General features: G+C 35.8%; 1 protein-coding gene across 7 annotated transcripts in view; it reads left to right on the top strand.

Moving 5' to 3' along the window:
* The window catches only part of TDRD15 (tudor domain containing 15), a 455,155-nt gene that overhangs the window by 64,936 nt on the left and 367,312 nt on the right, over positions 1 to 22,907 (top strand). For 6 of the 7 annotated variants that reach the window (XR_011504157.1, XR_011504164.1, XR_011504162.1 and 3 more), the window contains one exon: positions 18,572 to 18,653. The gene's annotated coding sequence lies outside the window, so the exon portion shown is untranslated. Of the gene's footprint in view, positions 1 to 18,571; positions 20,112 to 22,907 lie in introns of those variants that run through there. The other variant, XR_011504163.1, reaches the window with a different exon arrangement.

Raw genomic sequence — 22,907 nt, 5'->3', positions numbered from 1 at the left:
TTTAAAAGTATTTCTACTTATTCTCAAAATGTAATTTTTAAAAAAATTTTCATCTTTTCCCTTTTAAAGAATGCTGGATTTTTAAAAATTACAAATCTATTTATTTATTGGGTCTACAGTTATATAATTTTCATCCTTTTTCAAAAGTCTCCAACATTATATTTGTTTTCTATTATTGACTAGAATTTAATATTTAAATTCTATTTAAAGTGTATTTAAGATTCTAATAGTTCCAGTTTGGCTGTGATACATCTTAGGGTGAATGCTAAGTAACAATTTTAATATATTTCCTTAGTTTTCTCATACTTTCTTATCATAAAGTGATGAGTTATTGATTTGCTTTTGTTATCATAATGCTTTTCCATAGCACAATATTTGTTTATCTTTATGTCCTTGAACATGCTGACATCTCTGAGTACCTTCTCCTTATTATGAAGTCATCATCCTTTATCATCTTGTCACATTCTCCTGTATGGTGCATTCATATTCATTCACAAATGTTTTGGAAGTCACTGTATTAGATATAGGAGATAGAAAAATGAGTAAGTCTAATTATGATTCTTAAGATATTTCCATTACAGTGGTGGAAACAAATTAATAAGAAATTATAATAAAGAATGGTATGTAATAAAGGCATATAATAAGTGTTTTAGGACCAGAGGACAGTGTGCTTAGCTTTCTGGGATTGAAGAATCACTTGAAAAAGATTTATAAAAATATGACCTGTGAGCCTGATTCTTGAAAGATATGTGGTATAGTTTACCAGGGAATTTAGGCAAACATACAAAGAAGGAAATTATAGAAAGCATGGTACAACCACGCAAAGTTGACTCATTACAAATACACTACTTTTGTCTGAAAAATATTACCTCTCTATTTATGAATAGTAGTTTCAGTAAATAATTAGCAGTTGAAAGCTTTTTTGTCTCAGTATTTGAAGATTTTGTTCCACTCTCTTTTTGACTTCCGCTTTTGATGCTGAGAGGTCTGCTCTCTGTTTAGTGGTTATCCTTTTTAGGTAAGTGGTCTTTTCTCTCTGGGTCCTTTACATTTTCACTTTGTATTTGGTGTTCCACACATACAACATCATTTATTAATATTAATCATTATTTATTTTCCTTTGTCCTGTTTGGGATGCTTTGGCATTCCTAAATCTAACGATTGGTATCTTTTTGTCAATTCTGGAAAATTCTCAGTCGTTATATCATCTTTGAATGTGGATTCTTGTCCATTGTATTTTTCTTTTTTGCAACTGATTTGACATATGTGAGTTTTTATTGTTATTTTATGGCTGTTAACATTTTCCATGTATTAGTCTCTTGAGGTTGCATTCTGGATAGTATCTTTAAATTTGTCTTCCAAAGAAATTCCTTTCTTCAAGTAAACTCTAGCACTTGTTTATCTCTGTGGAATAACACCTTCTTGTGGTTTCTGAAGATTTCTTTTACTTTCAGCCATGTATTTAAAAAAGATATTTTCACATTTTATTAAGCATTTTAAGTACGTTATATCTGGAGGATTTTTCTGGAATCTTAGCCTTCCATGGTGCTGAAAATGGAAATTCATGGTAGATATTACTTCTAAAATTAGAGACTATTTTATACCTGTAGAGGAGTGAACCTTTTTTACTGACTTTGCATGTTTATTTTGTTACCTTTCTGTGATAACGTGGTAGACAGAATAATGGTCCCTCCCCTAAGGCTTCCATGTCCTAATTCCTGAAACCTGTGAATATGTCACCTCGCATAGCAACAGAGAATTTGAAGACAGGATTAAGTTAAGAGTTTTGCAGTGGGGAGATTATCTGGCTTTTCTGGATAGACCCAAAGTAATCACAAGGGTCCTTAATAAAAGAGAGGCAGGACATTATAGTCAGAGAAGGAGATGCAGTGATGGAAATAGAGTTCAGAGTGATGCAGGATCCTGAGCCAAGGATTGCAGGATGCCTCTAGAAGCTGGAAAGGCAAAGAAATTCTCCCTAGAATTTCCAGAAGTAATGTACCCTGCTGACACATTTTAGACTTCTGACCTCTAAAACTTAAAGATGATAAATTGTTTTGTCTTGAGCCACTAAGTTGTAATAGGATAGTTTTAATGATAGGAAACTAATACAGGTACTGTGCAGAAAAATGATTATAGGTTTATAGGTATCGACTGGCTTTCCTACAAAGTATATGTCTCCTGTACACATCAAGATTAAAGGCGGCTGTTTGGTGGTAGTATGTCCTGACTCGATTTTTCGATAATGCGCTTTTTGATTCAGTGAGAGTGTGGAGAAGAGACAGAGCTCTTGTCAGAGTTCTGGAACTTGGGCTTTGAAACCCAACTATCTGAAATATAAAATTCTTATCTGAAGAGGAGGGCCTTGAATGATTTTTTTTTCCTTCTTCTGTCCCTCTCAGAACATGTGAGAGTGAATAGGTTTAAAAGAGGCAGGATCATTTTGGCCTCTGGTGACAGTCCTTTAGCCTGATTTTCCTTGTTAGAGTTGTCATAAAATTAGGTATATAAATCTTCAGTCCATGTTTTTCCTCCCTTAGTAATGCCTTTATCTAGTTATTTTCAGTGTTTTCACCTGGTAAGGAGACCATTCAAGACATAAACTAGCAACGACTGCCAGAAAGTTACCAACTGGCAAATAAATCTGCTCAATAAGAAAAGATCAACAAATTTCTGGTCCAGGTCCATTTTTGATCTTTGGTCAAGATCCAAAAATATTTCTCAGTCAGTGTCGAAAATGAGAGTCCAGGGTGGAATTGGAATTGGTGATACTGGCTGCTTGACGGTGATTCAGGTTGGCAAGGTTGGTTAAGTCCTCGTATATCCCTGAAGAGGTAGTGCTTTGCTATGGTTTATAACAATGTCATCTTTTTTTATGAATGTCTTGTAAGTGAATGGCCTTCAGGGATAGTGGAAAAATTTTGTCTCTGTCATGGCTCAAGGTGATATGAGAGTAAATTGCCAGGAGAATCTGGTTAGTGGTCTAGCATAAAATGTAAGGAGAGCTCAACAAACTAGGAATAGAGGAAATTTCCTCAAAAACAGAGCATTTATGAAAAAGTCCAAAGATAATGTCGTTTATAATGGTGAAAGACTGAATGCTTTCCTTCTAAGGTCAGGAAAAGCACAAGGATATTTGCTTTCACTACTTAATTTAACATTGTACTGGAGGTTCAGTCCCAGGCTAATTAGACAACTAAAAGAAATAAAAGGCATCCAGATTGGAAAGGAAGAAGTAAAAGTCTGTTCACAGGTGACATGATCTTATATACAAGGAAACAGAAATCAGTTCTATATACTAGCAATGAATAGTCCAGTAATGAAATTAAAATCCATTTATAATAGCATCAAAAAGAATTAAATAGGAATAAATTGAACAAAAGTGTAATACTTGTACACTGAAAGTGCAAAATATTATTGAATGAAATTAAAGAGAAATAAATGGAAAATTCATCCATGTTCATGGATCAGAAAAATTTAATAAATGGAAAAGACATCCCATGTTAATGGATCAGCAAATTTAATTTTGCTAAGATAGCAGTATTCTCCAACCAGTTATACAGATTCAGTGCAATCACTACCAAAATCCCAGGTGGGTATTTTTCAGAAATTGACAAACTGTAAAATTCATGTGGAAATGCCAGGGAGCAAGAACAGCCAAACAATAAGGAAAAAGGAGAATGATGTTGGGATACTCACGCTTCCTGATATCAAGACTTAACCATAAAGCTACAGTAGTCAACAAAATGTTGTATTGCCATAAGACTAAACATATAGATCAATGGAATAGAATTGGATCTAGAAGTGAACTCTTATATTTATAATTTATTAAAAAAAATTTTTTTTCTTTTTTTTTTTTTGGTTTTGTGAGGAAGATTGACCCTGAGCTAACATTGTTGCCAATTCTCCTCTTTTTTTTTCTTTTCCTCCCCAAAGCCCCAGTGTATAGTTGTATATCATAGTTGTAGGTCATTCTAGCTCTTCTGTGTGGGATGCTGCCACAGCATGGCCTGATGGGCAGCACTAGGTCCGTGCCCAGGATCCAAACTGGTGAACCCCAGGCTGCTGAAGCAGAGTGCATGAACTTAACCTCTCAGCCATGGGGCCAGCCCTCTGATTAACTGATTTTTGATAAGGATGCCAAGACAATTCATTGGGGAGAGAATAGTCCTTTCCACAAATCGTGCTGGGATAAACTGGATATCCACATCCAAAAGAATGAAATTGGACTCCCTGCCTCACACCCTACATGCAAATATGTACATGTAAGAGCTAAAACTAAAAGACTATTAGAGAAAATATAGGTGTAAATTTTTGTGAACTTAGGCAGTGGTTTCTTAGACATGTTAAAAGCACAAGTAACAAAAGGAAGAAAATAGATAAATTGAACTTCTCAAAGTTTAATACTGTTGTGTTAAAATACACCATCAAGAAAGTGAGAAGACAACCCACAGAATGGGAGAAAAATATTTGCAAATCCTATATTGGATGAGGGACTTATAACCAGAGTATATAAAGAACTTTTACAAGTCAACAATAAAAAGACAGCCCAATTATAAAATGGTCGAAGGATTTGAACAGACATTTCTCCAAAGAAGATACACAGTAACCACTCAAAAAGATCCTTATCATTTGTAACTATAGAAATGCAAATCAAAACCACAATGAAATGCTGTTTTATATCCAGTGAGGTGGCTAAAAGAAAAAGGACAGATGATAACAGGCATTGGCGAGGATATGGAGAAATTAAAACTCTCATTCATTGGTAGTTGGATCGTAAAATGGTACAGCTATTTTGGAAAACAGTTTGGCAGTTCCTCAAGATGTTAAACAGATTTGCTCTATGACCCAGCAATTCTACTCTTATGTATATAACCAAGAGAATTAAAAAAATACATCCATACAAAATAGTGTGCAGGAAAATTCATGGCAGCATTATTCATAATAGCCCCAATGTGGAAACAGCCCAAATATTCATAAGCTGAAGAATTAATAAACAAAATGAGTATATTCATGCAATGGAATATTTACTCAGCAATAGGAATGAAATATTGATACATGCTACAACTTGAATGAATCCTGAAAATAGTGTTAAATGAAAGAAATCAGTCAGAAAAGGACACATATTGTGTGATTATATTTATATAAAATGTCTAGGTTAGGCAAATCCATGGAGACACAGAAGGTTAACTTAGTGGTTGCCAAGGCTGAGGGGAGCTGAGAGGATAGGAAGTGACTACTACTGGGTATGGAGTTTTTCTTTGGGATGATGAAAATGTTCTGAAGTTAGATGGTTGCACAACTCTGAATATACTGAAATCCTTTACAGTATGCTTTAAAAAGGTGAATTTTATGAAAAATGAATGATATTGGTAAAGCTGCTTAAAAATTACATGCATGAAGCTTATGTATAGCTTATGAAGTCAATAAGCTATCCCTTGAGACTATTTAAAGAAGAAAAGAGAAATGTAGTGAAGAATTCTGATATCTAGTGCAGGGATTTAAAGGGAATGGAATCTCAAATCTCAAAGTAAAAAAAAAAAAAAACAACAAAAGGAGAGAGAGACCTAGGAAGGGGAAAATAGTCTCCTTAGCCCAGAAGATGTCATCATTAACTATCGGTGTGTAACACATTTTTAAACCCTTATTATTTTTAAATATAGCATACATAAAGAAAAATGCACAAAACAAAGATATACTATTGCTGGAGGGTTTATTTCTGATTGAACACCCATGTAAATGCTACATGATTCAAGAATAGAACATTACCAAGACTCCAGAAGCTCTTTTCCTGTCTTCAAATATTTATGCCAGCCTTGGTGGTCTAGTGATTAAGATTCAGCACTCTCACCACTGTGACCCGGGTTGTTTGCTAGTCTGGGAACCATACCACCTGTTTTTTGGTTGTTATACTATGGCAGCTGCATGTTGCTGTGATGCTGAAAGCTCTGCCACTGGTGTTTCAAATAGCAGCAGCGTCACCTGTGGTGGACAGGTTTCAGCCAAGCTTCTAGACTAAGACAGACTAGGAAGAAGGATCTGACCACCACTTCCAAAAAAAATGGGCCATGAAAATCCTATGAATAGCAGCAAAACATTGTCTGATATAGCACCAAAAGGTGAGAGGATGGTGCAAAAATACCGGACAGAGTTCTGCTCTTCACTACACAGGGTCTCTAGGAGATGGAATCGACTGGACAGCTCCAACAACAACAAATATTTATTTATACCCTCCTCTCCAAGAAACTATCTTGACTTTTGTGGTACTACCTTTTCTCCTCTTGTGTTTTCAAAATAGTTTTACCACCTAATCTTGCCAACAACAAAGAAATAGTTGCTTTTTTTTCTTTTAATGATTATATATGGAACTGATGGTATGCTTTTATATCTGGTTCTTTTTTGCACTATTTTTTAAGCATATGTGATATTCATCCTTTTTTTATGTGTAGTTGTGGTTTGCTTATTTTCATTTCTGAATAATATTTCATTGTATAATATCAGAATTTATTCATTCTACTCTTGATGACTTTTTTTTTCCAGTTTTCAACTATTGCAAATAATACTTGTATGAAATACTGTGTGCCATTTCATGAACATATATATGCATTTCTGTTTGGTGTGTGCTGGGTTCCATTGCTGAAATTTCTGGGCCTGTACACTAGTGTGGCTAAGGACAGGAGTGGTATGACACCCACTGGGTGGGTAATTCTCTTCACCTGGTTGCTGAGTGTATCTTCTGTGGTGGATGCCTTATGATGAGCATTAGCATGAATCACCAAGATTCACATGGCCGTTACAACTGGCCCATCCATATGCCTCTTCTCCAGAGTTTCTTGTCTTCATCTTTGAGACTTGCTCCTTCTGAGCCCCAATCAACCAACCTAGCCAGTTACCACTATATGGAAGTGTGTATATATACTAACCTTAGGTTTCTTCTGTTTCTATTTGAAAAGGATGTAGGCTTTGCCCAAAGGGAGAGTTTCTTCCTACCATTGTTCTTGAAAGATGTCCCTCAATGGGGATGTGGTTTAGCTGTGGTTCGTGTTGGCTTCCAATGACATATTGAGTTGACCATTTTATGAGTTTGGCTTGATTTTTAAAAAATTCTCTGTCAACTGGTCATAGGAAACCTTCCCATGAAGAAGACAAAGAGAGGCATGTGATTTTTGAGTGTTAAATCAACCTTGCATTCTTGTGATAAGTCCCCCTTAGGCATGTTTGTTGTGTAACCCTTTTAAGGTCTTGCTATGTTTGGTGCTCATGTTTTTTTAAGGAATTTTGTTTGTGAGGAATATTGGTCTATAGGTTTTTTTTTTCTTATGATGTCTTGTCTGGATTTGGTATCAGGGTAACACAATGAGTTGAGAAATATCTCCTCTGTTGTCCAAAAAATTTTATGTGGGATTGGTTTTGTGTCTTCCTTAAAAATTTGATAGAATTCACCAGTAAAGTAATCTGGGCATGGACTTTTCTCTGTGGGAATATTGGTAATTTTATGACTTCAGTTTCTTTGCTTGTTACAGATGTGTTCAGATTTTTTATTTCTTCTGGGTCAGTTTTGGTTGTGTCATTTTAGGAATTTGTCCATTTCGCTTAAATTGGCTAATTTGTTTATGTAAAGTTACTTTTAATATCCCTTAAAATTCTTGAATTTCTTTAGTGTCAGTAATGATGTTTCTAGTTTCATTCCTTATTTTGATAATTTGCCTTTTTTTCAATTTTTTAAAACTGGTAAATGCACAAAAAATTTACCATCTTAACCATTTTTAAGTGTACAGTTCAGTGGTATTAAGTACATTCACATTGTTGTGCAGCCATAACCACCATCCATCTCCAGAACTTTTTTTATCTTGCAAAACTGAAACTGTATACCCATTAAACACTAACTCTCCATTCCACCCTCCCTACAGTCCCTGGCAACCACCATTCAATTTTTATTTTTATGACTTTGTCTCCTCTAGGTACCTCACATGAGTGAAATCATATAGTATTTGTCCTTTTGTGACCAGCTTATTTCACTTAGCAGACTGTCGTCAAGGTTCATCAGATAACATGTGTCAGAGTTTCCTTCCTTTTTAAGGCTGAATAATCTTTGGGTCTAAAGTGAGTCTGTTGTAGACAGCCTATATTTGCATCATGTTTTCTTTTTTTTTCTGCTTTATCTCCCCAAATCTCCCCAGTTCATAGTTGTATATCTTAGTTGCAGGTCCTTCTAGTTGTGGCATGTGGGACACCGCCTCAACGTGGGCTGACGTGGGGTGCCACGTCCGCGCCCAGGATCTGAACCGGTGAAACTGTGGGCTGCCACAGTGGAGCACGCGAACTTGACCATGGGGCTGGCCCCTGCATCATGTTTTTAAATATTTTCTTCCAGTTTCTGTATTTTTATTGGAGAGTTTAATCCATTTACGCTTAATCGCTTGTAAGAAAGAACTTCTTTCATGTTGCTATTTGTTTTCTATATGCCTTACTGCTCCCCCTGCCTTTTCCTGCATTACTTTTGTCTTCAGTTCATTTTTTTATAGTGAAAAATTTTAATTCTTATTTCTTTTTGTGTGTCTTCTATAGCTCTTTTCTCTGTAGTTACCATGGGGATTACATTAATATCCTAAAGTTACATAACTAATTTGAATTTATGCCAGCTTAACTTTAATAACACATAAAAATCCTGCTCCTATACAGCTCCATCTCCATCCTTTTTCAGTTATTGATGTCACAAAATTATATCTTTACACATTGTATGTCCAAAAACATAGACTAATAATTGTACTTTTAAGTGTTAGTCTTTAAATCATGTACAAAACAAAACGTGGATTTACAAACCAAAGTTACTATAATACTAGCTTATAAACTGTGTTGTTTTAATGCATTAGTCTTTTAAATCATGTAGAAGACAAAAAGTTACAAACCAAAGTTACAATAATACTAGCCTCTATTATTTCTCATGTATTTACTGTTACTAAGATGTTTATTTTTTTGTATGGCTTCAAGTTATTGGCTAGTGTCCTTTTATTTAAACTTGAAGGATTCCCTATAGCATTTCTTGTAGGACTGGTTTAGTTGAAACAAACTCCCTCAGTTTTTGTTTATCTTGGAATGCCTTAATTTCTCCGTTACTTTTGAAGGACAGTTTTGCTAGATATAGCATTTTTGACAGCTTTTTTTCTTTCAGCACTTTAAATGTATCAGCCCACTGCCTTCTGGCCTTCAAGGTTTCTAATAAGCAGTCTGCTGAGAATCGTATTGAAGATCCCCAGTATGTGATGAGTTGCTTCTCTTGCTGCTTTTGAGATTCTCTCTTTGTCTTTTGACAGTTTGATTACAATGTGCCTCAGTGTAGATCTCTTTGAATTCATCCTAAATAGAGTGTTGAGCTTCTTGGATGTTTATATTTATGTATTTCATCAAATTTTGGAAGTTTGGCCAATTATTTCTTCAAATAAACTCTGTTCTCCACTTGGACTCCCACAATGCATCTGTTGGCACTCTTGTTGATGTCCTATAGGTTCCTTAAGCTTTGTTCAGTTTTCTTTCTCTTCCTTAGCCTTGATCATTTCAATTGTCCTATCTTCAAGTTCACTGATTCTTTCTTCTGCCTGCTCAAATGTGTGTTTGAATCCCTCTAGTGAATTTTTCATTTCAGTTATTATATTTTTCAGCTCCAGAATTTATTTTTCATGTGTTTTTATGTTTTCTGTCTCTTTATTGTTATTTCCATTTTGTTCATACATTATTTTCTTGACTTTCTCCACATCTTGCTTTAGTTGTTTTAGCATCTTTAAGATAGTTGTTAAAAGTCTTTATTAGGTCCACCAAGTGGTCTTTTTCAGGGGTGGTTTCTGTTGACTTATTTGTTTTCTTTGGATGGGCCATGCTTTCTTGTTTTTTTGTATGCTTTGTGATTTTTTTGTTAAAAACTGGACATTTGAATCTTTTAATACAGTAACTCTGGAAATCAGATTCTCCCCCTTACCCAGAGTTGGCTTGTTGTTGTTGTTGTTTTGGGCTCTTTCTGTGTGCAATATCAGCCTGAGATATAAACTTCAGGTTTTCTCAGGTCTTTTCTGAGCCTGCACCATTCCCTGGGCATGTATGACAGGTTTTTAAACTCCCCTATATATGTGGCTGCTTGTGAATGTCCTAGTCCCTAAATATTTGGCTCCCAAAAGGAGAAAAAGAGAAAAGGGAGGAATAAAAGAACATAAAAAAGCTCCGGCCCTTTAAATATGGTAGTCCCTTCAGTTGGAGGGGAAGGGGCTTGTAACAATGGCTTCCCAATTCTGTGTCTGCACCTCCATGATTAGAAACAGGAATCAGTGATTAGAGCACAAATCTCTGATATTTGGAGGACGTGGTCCTTATTGCCCACCCTGGCTCCTGCAAGCTGTGTGTAAGTTGTACCAGAAAATGTGTAAAGCTGCCTGCCAAGGGACTGGGAGGTGGAGGATGGGTAGCTGCTACTATGCTAAGAGCTGAAGTTGACTGCAGTTCACCATCCAACCCTTCCTTTGGTGGTTGTGGGCATTCAGTAGACTCTAGGGTTTCAAAAGAGTTACATCAGGTAGAATTGGCCAGTATACTTGTTGTCTAGTTGGGGAGATGGATTTGCAGTTCTTCCTACTATACCATCTTCCAAGAATCCTCTCTCTGATTTCATTCTTCTTGGTTGTGCTAATGATTTATCAATTATTGATCTTTTCGAAGAAATATTTCATTGTTTTTTCTATTGTTTTTCCACTACTTCATTATTTTTGCTTTGATTTTTACTGTTTCCCTCCTTCTCTTACTGTTTTTGATTTGCTTTTCTTTTTCTAGCTTCTTGAGGTGGAGACTTAGATTATTTATTCTTTCGGTACTAGAAGTGATGTAAATTTCTTGTTAAGCATTCCTCACCTACATCCCATAAATTTTGATGCGTATTTGTTTTCATTATTTTATTTATTTATTTATTTTTGTGGTGAAGATTGGCCCTGAGCTAACATCTCTGCCAATCTTCCTCTTTTTGCTTGACGAAGATTGTCACTGAATCAACATCTGTGCCAGTCTTCCTCCATTTTATGTGGGATGCCATCACAGTGTGGCTTGATGAGCAGTGCTAGGTCTGTGCCTAGGATCCGAACCTGTGAACCCCCGGCCACCAAAGTGGAGCAGGTGAACTTAACCACTATGCCACTGGGCTGGCCCCTGTTTTCATTATTTAAGTTATTTTTAATATTCCTTTATTTTTTATTAATTTGGATCTTTAATAAGAATGAATTTTCTCAGCTGTTTTTCTGTGAAGATTTTTTTGCCATTGTTTTTGAAAATAACTTTAATGAGGCATATTTTCATATTATATAATATACTCTTTTCAAGTGTACAATTCAATGATTTTTTTGGTAATTTTAATGTTTTGAATTGTCACCATAAATAACTTTTACAACATTTTTATTATCCAGTATCATTCCTGCTGCATGTTTCCTGTTAAGCCCCGTATCCTTTTCCCACCCGCACTCCCTGTTTCAGGCAAACACTAATTTCCGTCCTTATAACTTCTCTTTTTTGAACATTTTGTGTAAATGGAAGCATACAGTATGTGGTCTCTTGTGTCTGGCTTCTTTCACTGAACAAAATGTTTTCGAGGTTCATCCATGTCATAGCATGTATCAGTAGTTCTTTTTTGTTTTTAATTGCTGAATAGTGTTCTGTTGAGTGAATATACTACTTTTATGTTGTTCCTAGGTTTTGGCAATTATGATTAATGCTGCTAAAAACATATGTATACAAGCCCTTATGTGAATATATATGTTCATTTCTCTTGGATATATACCTAAGAGTGGAATTACTGGGTCATATGGTAAATTCATGTTTAACATTTAAAAAATTACCAAACTGTTTTCCGAAGTGACCGCACAATTTTTACATTCCTACAGGCCATATATAAATGTTCCTGATTCTCTACATCTTTGTCAATATTGTTTATATTATTATAATTTTTTTACTATTGCTGTTCTAGTGGATGTGAAATTCTATCTTCTGGTTTTAATTTATGTTTCACTAATGACTGATGATATTGAGCACCTTTTCATGTACTTATTAGCCATTTGTATATCTTCTTTGAATAAAAATGTTCAAAATTTCTCACCATTTAAATTTTTTTTTGTCTTTTTATTGAGTTACAAGAGTTCTTCATATATTCTCCATACAAGCTCCTTATCCTGTGTATGTTTTACAAATATTTTCCCCCATTTGGTGTGTTGTCTTTTCACTTTCGTGATGAGGTCCTTTTGAAGCACAGCTGTTTTTAAGTTTGATGGAGTCCAGTGTATAGATTTTTTCTTTTTTCACTTTTGCTTTTTGTGTCTTATATATAGGAAATCATTGCCTAATCCAAGATCATGAATATTTACCTTAAAAAATTTAAGGTAAATTTTTTCCTATGAGTTTTATAATTTAGCTCTTATATTTAGGTTTTGATCTGTTTTGAGTTAATTTTTGTATGTCTTGTGAGGTGGGATCTGACTTCATCTTTTGCAGTTTTTACAGCACCATTTATTAAAAGAGACTATTATTTGTCCATTGATTTGTCATGGAATCTTTGTCAGAATCAGTTGACCAAAAATGTAAGGATTTATTTGTGGACTCTTAATTCTTTTCCGCTGATCTGTATGACTAGCCTCATGCCAGTACCTCACTGTTTTGGTTACTTTAGCTTTGGAGTATTTTGAAATCAAAGTATAGGTTCTCATATTTCTTCTTTTTCAAAATTATTTTGGCTCTTTTGGGCCCATTACATTTCTGTATGAATTTGAGAAACATCTTGTAAATTTCTACGAAAAAGACAACAAGGAGTTAATTATAGCAATTGATTGAATCCATATATCAATTTAGGGAGAGTTGCTATTTTAATAAAATTGAGTCTTCTGATCCATGAAGAGGGAATATCTCTCCTTTTATTGATCTTTAATTTCTCTCAGCAATGTTTGTAGTTTTTAGTGCACAAGTTTTGAACTTCTTTTATTGTATTTCTTTCCAAATATTTTCTTTTGATGCTATTGTAAAAGATATTGTGTTATTGGTTTCATTTTCCAGTTGTTCATTGTTATCTATGGGAATACAATTGATTTTGAATTTTGATCTTGTGTGCTGTGATCTTGCTGTACTTTTTCATTAGTTCTAATTTTTGTGTATGTATGTGTGCATTCCTTTGGATTTTTTGCATAGACGATCATGTTATATGCAAAGAAATAAAATTTTGTCTTTCCATTCCAATTTGGATGACTTTGTTTTTCTTTCTTGCCAGGTTGCAATAATTAGAACCTCCAATATAATGTTGAAAAAAAAGTGGTGAGAATGGGCATCCATGCCTTGTCTGTATATTAGGGAAAGGGTCTTCTGTCTTTCGTTATTTAAGTATAATGGTATTTTAAGTTTTTTTTACATTATTTATTTAGTACAGTATTTAACTTATTTAATAAATTTTTAAATTTAATTTATTGAATTTAGTAAATTTAATAAATAAAATAATTGATTTCATAACTTTAATTAATGATTTAATACATTATTAAGTATAACTCTCAGAACTAAGACCATAATTCCCTAGTTTTTCATTAATTGTTAACCTTTGGACATAGAAGACAATCACTTGGATTCTGGGCATATGCTTTTTTGGGGCTCTTGTTTAATATCTACCCTATTTCTCCAGTATAAGCTGGATCAAGCACACTAACTGGTGTAGCAGCTCTCTTCTTCTTTACCTATTCAGTCGGTGGCATGAGGAATGCAAAGTGGCCAGGTGGCAGTTTCACCTGTCAATTCAGTACATTTGTTGAGTTTCCTGATGGAAGCATTCTTCCTTTGAAAATCAGGACCTTTAAACCAGCAGAACCTAGAGTTGTAGAAATGGGAAGTGTGGGGGACTGGAATTGGCCACCCCAAGATATGTCTCTTTGGCATGAGGATTATCTTGGGCTGGTTACTTTTAAAAAAACTGCGGACAGGAAACAAACCCTGAAATGTAGAGTTTACTTACCCTTTGTTAAGAGACATTTACATTGTAAAGGAAATCTCCATCTGTAAAGGTGTCTCCCTCTCTGTACCAGGAAGAAGCGGGGGGGGGGGGGGGGGGGGGGTGGGGGGGGGTGGGGGGTGGGGGGGGGTGGGGGGGGATGACCTTATCTCTAAAAACTCTTATCAATGTGGAAGGCAAGAACTTAAATCTGCATAATAATCTTATTCCTGTTTACTGTACTTGTCTGGTAACATCCTGTAACTGACTTCTCCCACCCCCAACATCCTCCTTTGTCTTTAGCTGAAGATGATATTTAAGGTGGTGGCTTTGGCCATTTTGGTGAGTTGCTCAGGTTGCCTGAGCCTCTCCCATGTATACAGGTAATAAAGCTTTGTTTAATTTTCTCCTGTTCTTCTGTCTCATGTGAATTTAATTAGTTCTCTGGTCAGAAGAACCCAGAGAGGGTAGAGGAAATGTCTTCCTCCCCTACAGAAGCATAAAATTTTCTTGCTGGTAATAGAATTTCCTAAGCTACTAAAGAGACATTCAGGAATTGGGCTGTAAGGTTGGGCTGTAATACCACATCCATTTACTTTTGAATCATTTCAGTCTGTCTTGTAGAACTATCTCTAAATCAGTCCTGAAGTTTTTCTTCCTCAATCTCTGTTCATAGGGAATCCCCTTGAGTCTGGGTATGTATTGAAAGAAGGAAAGCAGTGCAACAGCAGTGTATGTCATGGGTGCCAAACAATTTATATACACAATATACATGCCTTCAGGACCTGTTGGATCCTGGTCTTATATGCAGTAATTGCACTTGATGAAGCTGTCGTGCTTGTCAAACTATGGCGTTGTGAGTCAGATACTCCTTTTGTAATGGGCAGCTCAGGTTGTGTGGTAACTTGGTTGTCCACAGTCAAATGGTCTGGGTATTTCTCTTTCCCCTGTACACAGACATCCTGGTAAATAAATAGCTTTGAGTCTCTCTGAGCAAGCTAGGAGAAACACTTTCAGCAGAAACTTTTGGCAGTGTAGCAGGGCCTTTTCTCAAGAGGACCCAGTGTCACCTTCATTCATTATGTTCTCAGTTTGTGATCTCCGGTGTCGGAATTGGATGAGGAACAGTGACTCTATTATGGTGATTTAGGCAGCTCTCTATTTACCTCACTTAGTGTTTTTTGCAGATCAAATATAAATCAAAGAAAACTTTAGTAGACTGCCTTCTATTTTACCTGTAGGAATATCATGATCAATGAATCACTGCCACATAGTTATGTGCGTCTGACCATTTTAATTGTTGTTCTTGTCTCCCCATTATAGGATGGGTGTCTTGTCATTGATGGTTAAGAGACTCCTCTTGGTTTCTGTCACTCTGGGATCCCATCATTCTTACTGATTACAGTGAGCCTGTACAAGGGCAGCATATTTTACTATCGTTCCTGTCATGCTGATAATAGTCACTACAGAGCCTTTACCAATGTATTTCTCAAATCAGTGGTGAAGGGAATGTTCTCTGGATCCTCCTGGGGGACGTAGGGAATCAGTAAGCATGTTACATAATATACTTGCACTCCTATCTCCCTGTGGCTTTGGATTTCTTCTTTAACAGGGATTTTCAAACTTTTGCATGTATCTCCTGGAGGACTTGTTGAAACATAGATATCTGGGTCCTAGTGCCAGTTTCTGTTTTAGTAGCTCTGGAGTTGGCCTGGGAATTTTAATTTTTAACAATCCTCCAGTGCTGCTGGTGCTGGTCTGGATACTACTTTTTGAGACCCATTGTTCTATATTATGCCAAGGGAATTCTGGGCATCTTGATTTTAATGTAGGACACCATTGTGTCCACATTTTACTCAACCAACTGAACAAGCTGTTAGAACCATTCTCAGTTACTTGATATAACGTTGCAGCAGTTACACAGGACCAGATAAATGAAAGTGCTCACAAGATTTTTGTACATTTGTGCAATACTTTAATAGAAGTAAAGCATACAATATGGCAGAAGAAAGAAAGCACAGGCAAACGGGTGAAAGACTTTTCTTTCAGTCACCTGGGACATGCTTCATATTTAGATTGTGAAAAATGAAAATACATGTGAGATTCCTTTGACTCAGGGGAGCCACATGCTCATCTGAGAAAGGATCTGTCATATCCCTGTGGTTATCTTTTATAGATCTATGTTTTGTTTCAACGATGCAAAAATAATGTTTTTTCTTAATGTTCACTTTTCCCTTTGCTGTGTTGGTTTTGTTCTCTGTATTTCATGTTAGAGATTTTCCTCAAATACCTTTTTTGTCCACTTGTGTTGATTAGTGAAGGGAGTAAAACAATCATGGTGACTTCTCTCTTCATGGGGTGATAAGGACAAAGCATTTTGTTATTGTTGGTTCTCTTTGATCTGTTTCCTCTGTTAACAATCCTCTTATCCCCTGCTGGATGGATATAAGCCAGCTTCCCAATTTGGGAACTGAATTAGGAAATAGGTTGAAACTGTTACTATTCAATTCTAAGTAGAATTCTAAGTATAGAATTTCACTTTTTCTCCAAATTTTGAGCACAGTATACTACCCATGCCCTCTATTGTACTTAGTGTCACCAAATTAGGAGCCTGTCTTATTTCTAGTGTAATTTCTCTAGAGCAGTGGATCACAAGCTTTTGATCTCCAAGTTCCTTTGATAATCTTAAAAACTTTTGGGGATCCCAAAGAGCTTTTGTTTATGTGAAATATATCTCTCAAAATACACTGTGTTAGAAAATAAAATTGAAGATTTAGAAAAATTCACTATAAAATAATTATATTTTAACAGTTTTATAATTAACACATTTTATGAACAATGATTACATTTCTAAAGCAAAAAAGTGAGAAGAATGGCATTGTTTTAAATTTTTCTAAATCTCTCTAGTGTCTGGCTTAGTAGAAGATAGCTGGATTCTCATATCTGCTTCTGTGTTCCATCTGTTTCTATATCACATGTCATGTAGTTCCTGGAAAACTCCATGCCATACTCATGAGAGAATGAGAGTGGAAAGGGCAAATCATGTCTTGGTGTTATTATGAAAATATTCTTACCTCACTGACTCCCTTGAGGGGTTTCAGGGCCCCACTAGTAGTACCCAGACCACAGTTTAAGAACTCCTACTCTAGAGTAATCTATCTTTTACTGAGTAGTGGAGAGAGAATTACCTAGGCATTTGGAGTTGAGCTGGAGTCATTGGACTAATTTCTTCTATATCAGAATCTCAATAAATCCTGTTTTCTTTTGAGCCTCATCCTCAAACAACTCACCTCCTCTGCATGGCAATAAAATCCCACTATAAGTTATGTGCTTAAAAATGCTATTTCAAATATGTGATGATTGGCTTTCATCCTTCACCAAGATTCTGTTTTCAAAGAACTTGGGCTAAATTTATTACCTTCCTAGCAGAGGGAGAGGAAACAGAGAGCAAGGGAAAGTTGGGGGGCGGGGGGCAGGCAAACTTACTAGGAATGGGATGGAGGATGTCTCTACTTCCGTGGTCATCTCCCAGCAAAATCTCCCCAGACAAGACCATTGGAATAGGTATCAACTAATTTTCTACCATTTCCATTGCTGATCTTTTTTGTCCTTTTGGATTTTAGCTTTTTATTTTTTTCATGTTATTTTAATAGAGGTTTGAGAGGCAGCAAAGATAAATATATGTATTGCAGTTCTTTCTTCTATCATTATGCATGTTGACAATAGCAGTTTGGTCTCTCTCACTGCTTATTTCTTGATAAACTGGTGTAGAGGATTTTATTTTCCAAAAATGGCCACAGCGCTGTCTCCTGCCTCCATTATCTTCTTCAAAGAGTATAGAGAAGTGATGCTGTGTGACTGCCAAGGTTGGGCCATATAAGGCTGTGTACCTCTAACTTGTTCACTGGAATACTTGTGCTTAATGCTGAACTTGCATGTAAGAAGTCCAGTTACCCTGAGATTGCCATGCTGTGAGGAAACCCAAGCCATATGGAGAGGCTCTATTTAGGTTCTTTTTTGATAGTTCCAACCTGTGACCATTTGAGTATCCCTAGATAAGACCTAGACATTGTGAAACAGAGGCAAGCCAACTGTGTCCAGTCTGAATTTCTGACTCATAGAATTTGTGAGCATAATATCATTTTTATCACTAAGTTTTGGAATAAGTTATCTATGTTAATAATAACTGCAACAGATTTTTGTACCAGAAGTGATATGCTGCCATAATTTTTGGACTCAGCAGTGGGCAGACACTGGAAGGGCCTTCCAGAGAGGTAACCTGACAGGCCTCAAGGAAGCTGTCAATGAGGACTTTGAGGAAGTTGAGGAAAATGTTGGAGGTAGGAGGAGAGGAGACTGGAGACCTTTGTTATATATAGTAAAGGGAATTAGCAAAATTGCCTCAGCTGTAATATGGAAAATTGAAAATGTACCTAATGAACTGAGGAATCAGGCTAAAAAGATTACCAAGTGATTAATATATGCCTCCTGGTTCTCCTTTTTTTCTGAGAATGCCTATAGAAGTAATTTTATGCTTGTCCCACAGTAGTTGTGTGTGGGCTAACATACCACTTTGTTTCATAGGTCTTCAGATCAAGAGGAGCTGTACTTGAGGAACCACTTCTGGGGAGCCTAATCTGCATTTGGACCTGATTTAGATATTGAGGTCTGAGACTGTCCCAATGCCATAATGGAATGAAACTTTGAAAGTCTTGGGGGAGGGTGTAGTATATTCTGCATGTGGGGAATGTTGTGAATTGTTGTGGCACACTGTGTTACATTGTGTTATCCAAAGATTGTCGCAGTAATATTTCCCATCTGACATGCACTTATCCAGTGTGACCTTGCCATTCTCTGTCAAGAGGTGGAGTATAATTACCCTTCCCTTGGATCTGGGTAGGCTTGTGACATCTTTGACCAAAGCATAGGGTAGACGTGAAGCTGTGTGACCTTATAAGCTGGGTTATAAACTGATGCAGTTTTCACCTTATTTTCTGAAATGCTTGCACCTGGTGCCCTGCACCATCATACAGGAGCTCCAACCACCACATCCAGGGCATGAGGAAACCAAGCCACATAGGGAGGCCATGTAGAAGGACTCCCGTCCACAGTGCTAGACCCCAGCCGTTTGAGTTATCCTTGCTGAGGCCATGGGCGTTATGCAGAGACAAGCCAACTCCACATGTGCATTATGTCCAAACTCCTAAATTGCAGGATCCATGAACTTAATAAAATACTTGTGGTTTATACACTAAGCTGTGAGGTAGTCAGTGAAACAACGGGATAGCTTAAAAGCCACATTATAAGAATCATTAGACCTTTTGTTTTATAGTAAAAGTGAAGAGGCTGGGTAATGAGTAAAGTATGAATTTCAGTGGAAAAGTTTATACACACATTTTAGCTGCCTAATGGTTTATTTACTCATTTATTTGGTTTTAGGATACTGAGTTATGTGGCTATATCTGAGTTATAGGTAGTTGATGTGCCACTGTACTTTAGTTTGTACTGGTTAATTTGTAAACGTTCTATTTAATTTTGTTCTCCTACTTGATTAAAAACTCAAATATCATTATTCTTTCATTTTGCCTCCGTATTTTACACATAATAGATATGAGATAAATGCATATTGGTTGAATATTATATTTTGTCATCTTTTCAGAAGGCATAATTCATGAGTTTTAAAAAATAATGTGAAAATGTTATAGATGACTTAGGAAATAGGGAGTTAGATATCAATATTAATGCCTTTATTAATAAGAGTTATAGTCTGTCTTTTAAGGAACTTCATTCCTGGTAATCTACACATCTAATTTGAATATTTTTATGAGGTAAAGATTATAGATAAAAGAAAATTTTTCTAGCAGTTAAGAAAAATGTTTTTATAATTTTTTGGAGGGTTTTACTGACATCTAGTGGCATTCAGTCCCATATGGTTTAAATTCCTGTAGCCTCTACTCATCTTTTCATGATTATCTTCTCTTAATTTTTAAGACTTTTTTTAAGGAAAAAGATATTTCAGGTACTTAAAGTGACCAGTAGCTTTTTTTGGAGGCTGCCTGATATTGTACCTCATATATGATTTAACGTGAATGAACAAATATGATCATGTCATTCATTCTTTAGTTTTTGCCTGCACTTTTTCTTTTCCTTCATTTGCTTGGATTTCCCTCCCTTTCTTTTTTTCCTATTCATTTGATTCTTCCACCCCTGCCGTAAGGTAGGTCATGACAACAGCCAAGATTTTCTCCCTGTGCATGCAGTTCAGTGCATGATTGAATATAATTATGTAGATATATAAGTACAATGTACATATTTTTGTTATATGTTTTAGAAAAATAAGATCATATATCATTTTCTGCGTTTTCCTTTTCTCACAGCATATCTTAGAAATCTAAGGTAAATAATGTAGTTCTATTTATTCTTTTAAATGTATGCATAATTTTTAACAGTATGAATGTATTTTAATTTTCAGCAACTTCTCTGTCTTTGTGGTTTATGCCACCTTGAATATAGCTGCAGTACACATCTGTGTATGTCTATCCTTATGTAGGGGTAACTGTGTTTCTCCAGGATAGATTTTTAGCAGTGATATTGCTGGGTAAAAAAATGTATTTTTTAATTTTGATAGATATTACCATATTGCTTTCAAAAATAATAGCTAAAATGTCAGTGAGCATCAGTACATCAGCTACATCACCATTAGTAGCTTCTTAAACATTTCTGCCTCTGTGAGGGGTATAAAGTGATTTATTATTTTAATTTTAATTTCCTGACTACTAGAGAATTTGAAAAACTTTTTATGTGTATATTGACTCTGAATTTATTCTTCTATGAATTTTCTTTTTTTTCCCCAGTAATTTTATTGAGATCATAATGGTTTATAACGTTGTATAATTTCAGGTTTACATTATTATTTATCAATTTCTGAATAGACTTCATTGTGCTCACCACCAGTAATCTAATTTTTGTCCGTCACCATAAGTATGTGCCCCTTTATACCTGGCCCCATCTCCCAAACCCCTTCCCATCTGGTAACCACTAATCTGTTCTCTTTATCAATGTATTTGTTATCTTCCACATATGAGTGAAATCATGCAGTATTTGTCTTTGTCTGGCTTATTTTGCTTAACATCATACCCTCAAGGTCCACCCATGTTATTGTGAATGGGATTATTTTCTCTTTTTTATGGCTGAGTAGTATTCCACTGTATGTGTATACCACATCTTCTTTATCCATCCATCCATAGACGGGCACTTGGGTTGCTTCCATGTCTTGGCTATTGTAAATAATGCTGCAGTGAACAGAGAGGTGCATAAATCTCTTTGGATCATTGATTTCAAGTTCTTTGGATAAATACCCAGTAGTGGGATAGCTGGATTGTAGGGTATTTCTATTTTTAATTTTTTGAGAAAAATCTCTGTGGTGTTTTCCATAGTGGCTGCACCAGTTTGCATTCCCACCAGCAGTGCATGAGGGTTGTCTTTCTCCACATCCTTTCCAACGTTTGTTGTTCTTTGTCTTGTTAATTATAGCCCTTCTGACAGGTGTAAGGTGATATGGTGATATGGTGATATCTCATTGGAGGGTTTTTCTTTTTGGTGAAGAAGATTGGCCCTGAGCTAACATCTGTTGCCAATCTTCCTCTTTTTTTTTTTTTTTCCTCCCTAAAAGCCCCAGTACATAGTTGTATATCCTGGTTGTAAGTCCTTCTAGTTCTTCTATATGGCATGCCACCACAGTGTGGCTTGATGAGCAGTGTGTAGGTTTGTGCCCAGGATCTGAACCAGCAAACCCTGGGCTCCCCAAGTGGAGAGTGTGAACTTAACCACTATGCCACTGGGCCGGCCCCTCATTGTAGTTTTGATTTGCGTTTCCCTAATAATTAGTGATGTTGAGCATTGTTTCATGTGTCTGTTGGCCATCTGTGTATCTTCTTTGGAAAAACATTCATATCCTCTGCTCATTTTTTGATTGGGTTGTTAGTTCTTTTTTGTTGTTGTTGAGCTAATTTTAATTTTTGCACTTAGTATAAGATGGTAACCCTTTGTCATTCAATTTACAAATTTTTTGTATAGAAAAAATATATTATAACAAAGTTTTAACTCTTCATGCAATTAAACCTATCTGTCTTTTGTTTTTGAGACTGAGTTTCCTAGATGTAATTAAATCGGTCTCCCTCACACATGGATTACATTCTTCCTTGTTCCTTCCCTCCCTTTTTTATTTTGTGAACTTTCTGTTGGCTGAGCTTTGCATTTAAGTCTTAATCCATCTGTAATTTAATTATTTTAATAAACTTTCTAAAATTGAAGGATAATATATACACAGTTAAGTGCAGTATTAAAGAATTATCGCAAAGTGAACAAAGTTGTGTAATCACCAGCCAGTCACTCAACAATTCCTGTCCCTTCTTAATTACTAAGCTGACTGTTGCCTTCCTCCTTCTCTTCTTATTTTTGCCTCCTAAGCTGGATCCCGCAACATTGTAGTTCAGTTTGTTGGTCATTGACCTTAATATAAATAAATTCATGTTATATGTATTTTTTTGTATTCAATATAATTCGCTATTGGATATCTTAACGTTTTGTTTGTTTTGTCTACCTGATGGTGTGTAGCAGTTCATTCATTCCTCTTCATATATGGTATTCCATTATGTGAATATGTGACTCCTTATCCATTCTACTGTTGATGGATATTTGGGTTGTTTTCAGTTTATGGCTATGTGGAATAATGCTTCTATGAACGTTCTTGTACATTACTCTTGATGCATTTGTATGTACATTTCAGTTGGATATATATTTCAGAGAGAAATTGATGGCTCATAGAGCATATAGATGTCCAGCTTAAGTAGGTCATTAATTACTGCCCAAAATGTTTTCCAAAGTGGTAACACCTGTTTTACACTTCCACCAGTGGTGT

Source organism: Equus asinus, chromosome 6 (genome assembly GCF_041296235.1).
Source record: "Equus asinus isolate D_3611 breed Donkey chromosome 6, EquAss-T2T_v2, whole genome shotgun sequence".
Classification (NCBI taxonomy): domain Eukaryota; kingdom Metazoa; phylum Chordata; class Mammalia; order Perissodactyla; family Equidae; genus Equus; species Equus asinus.
This window is presented reverse-complemented; position numbering and strand designations above follow the sequence as displayed.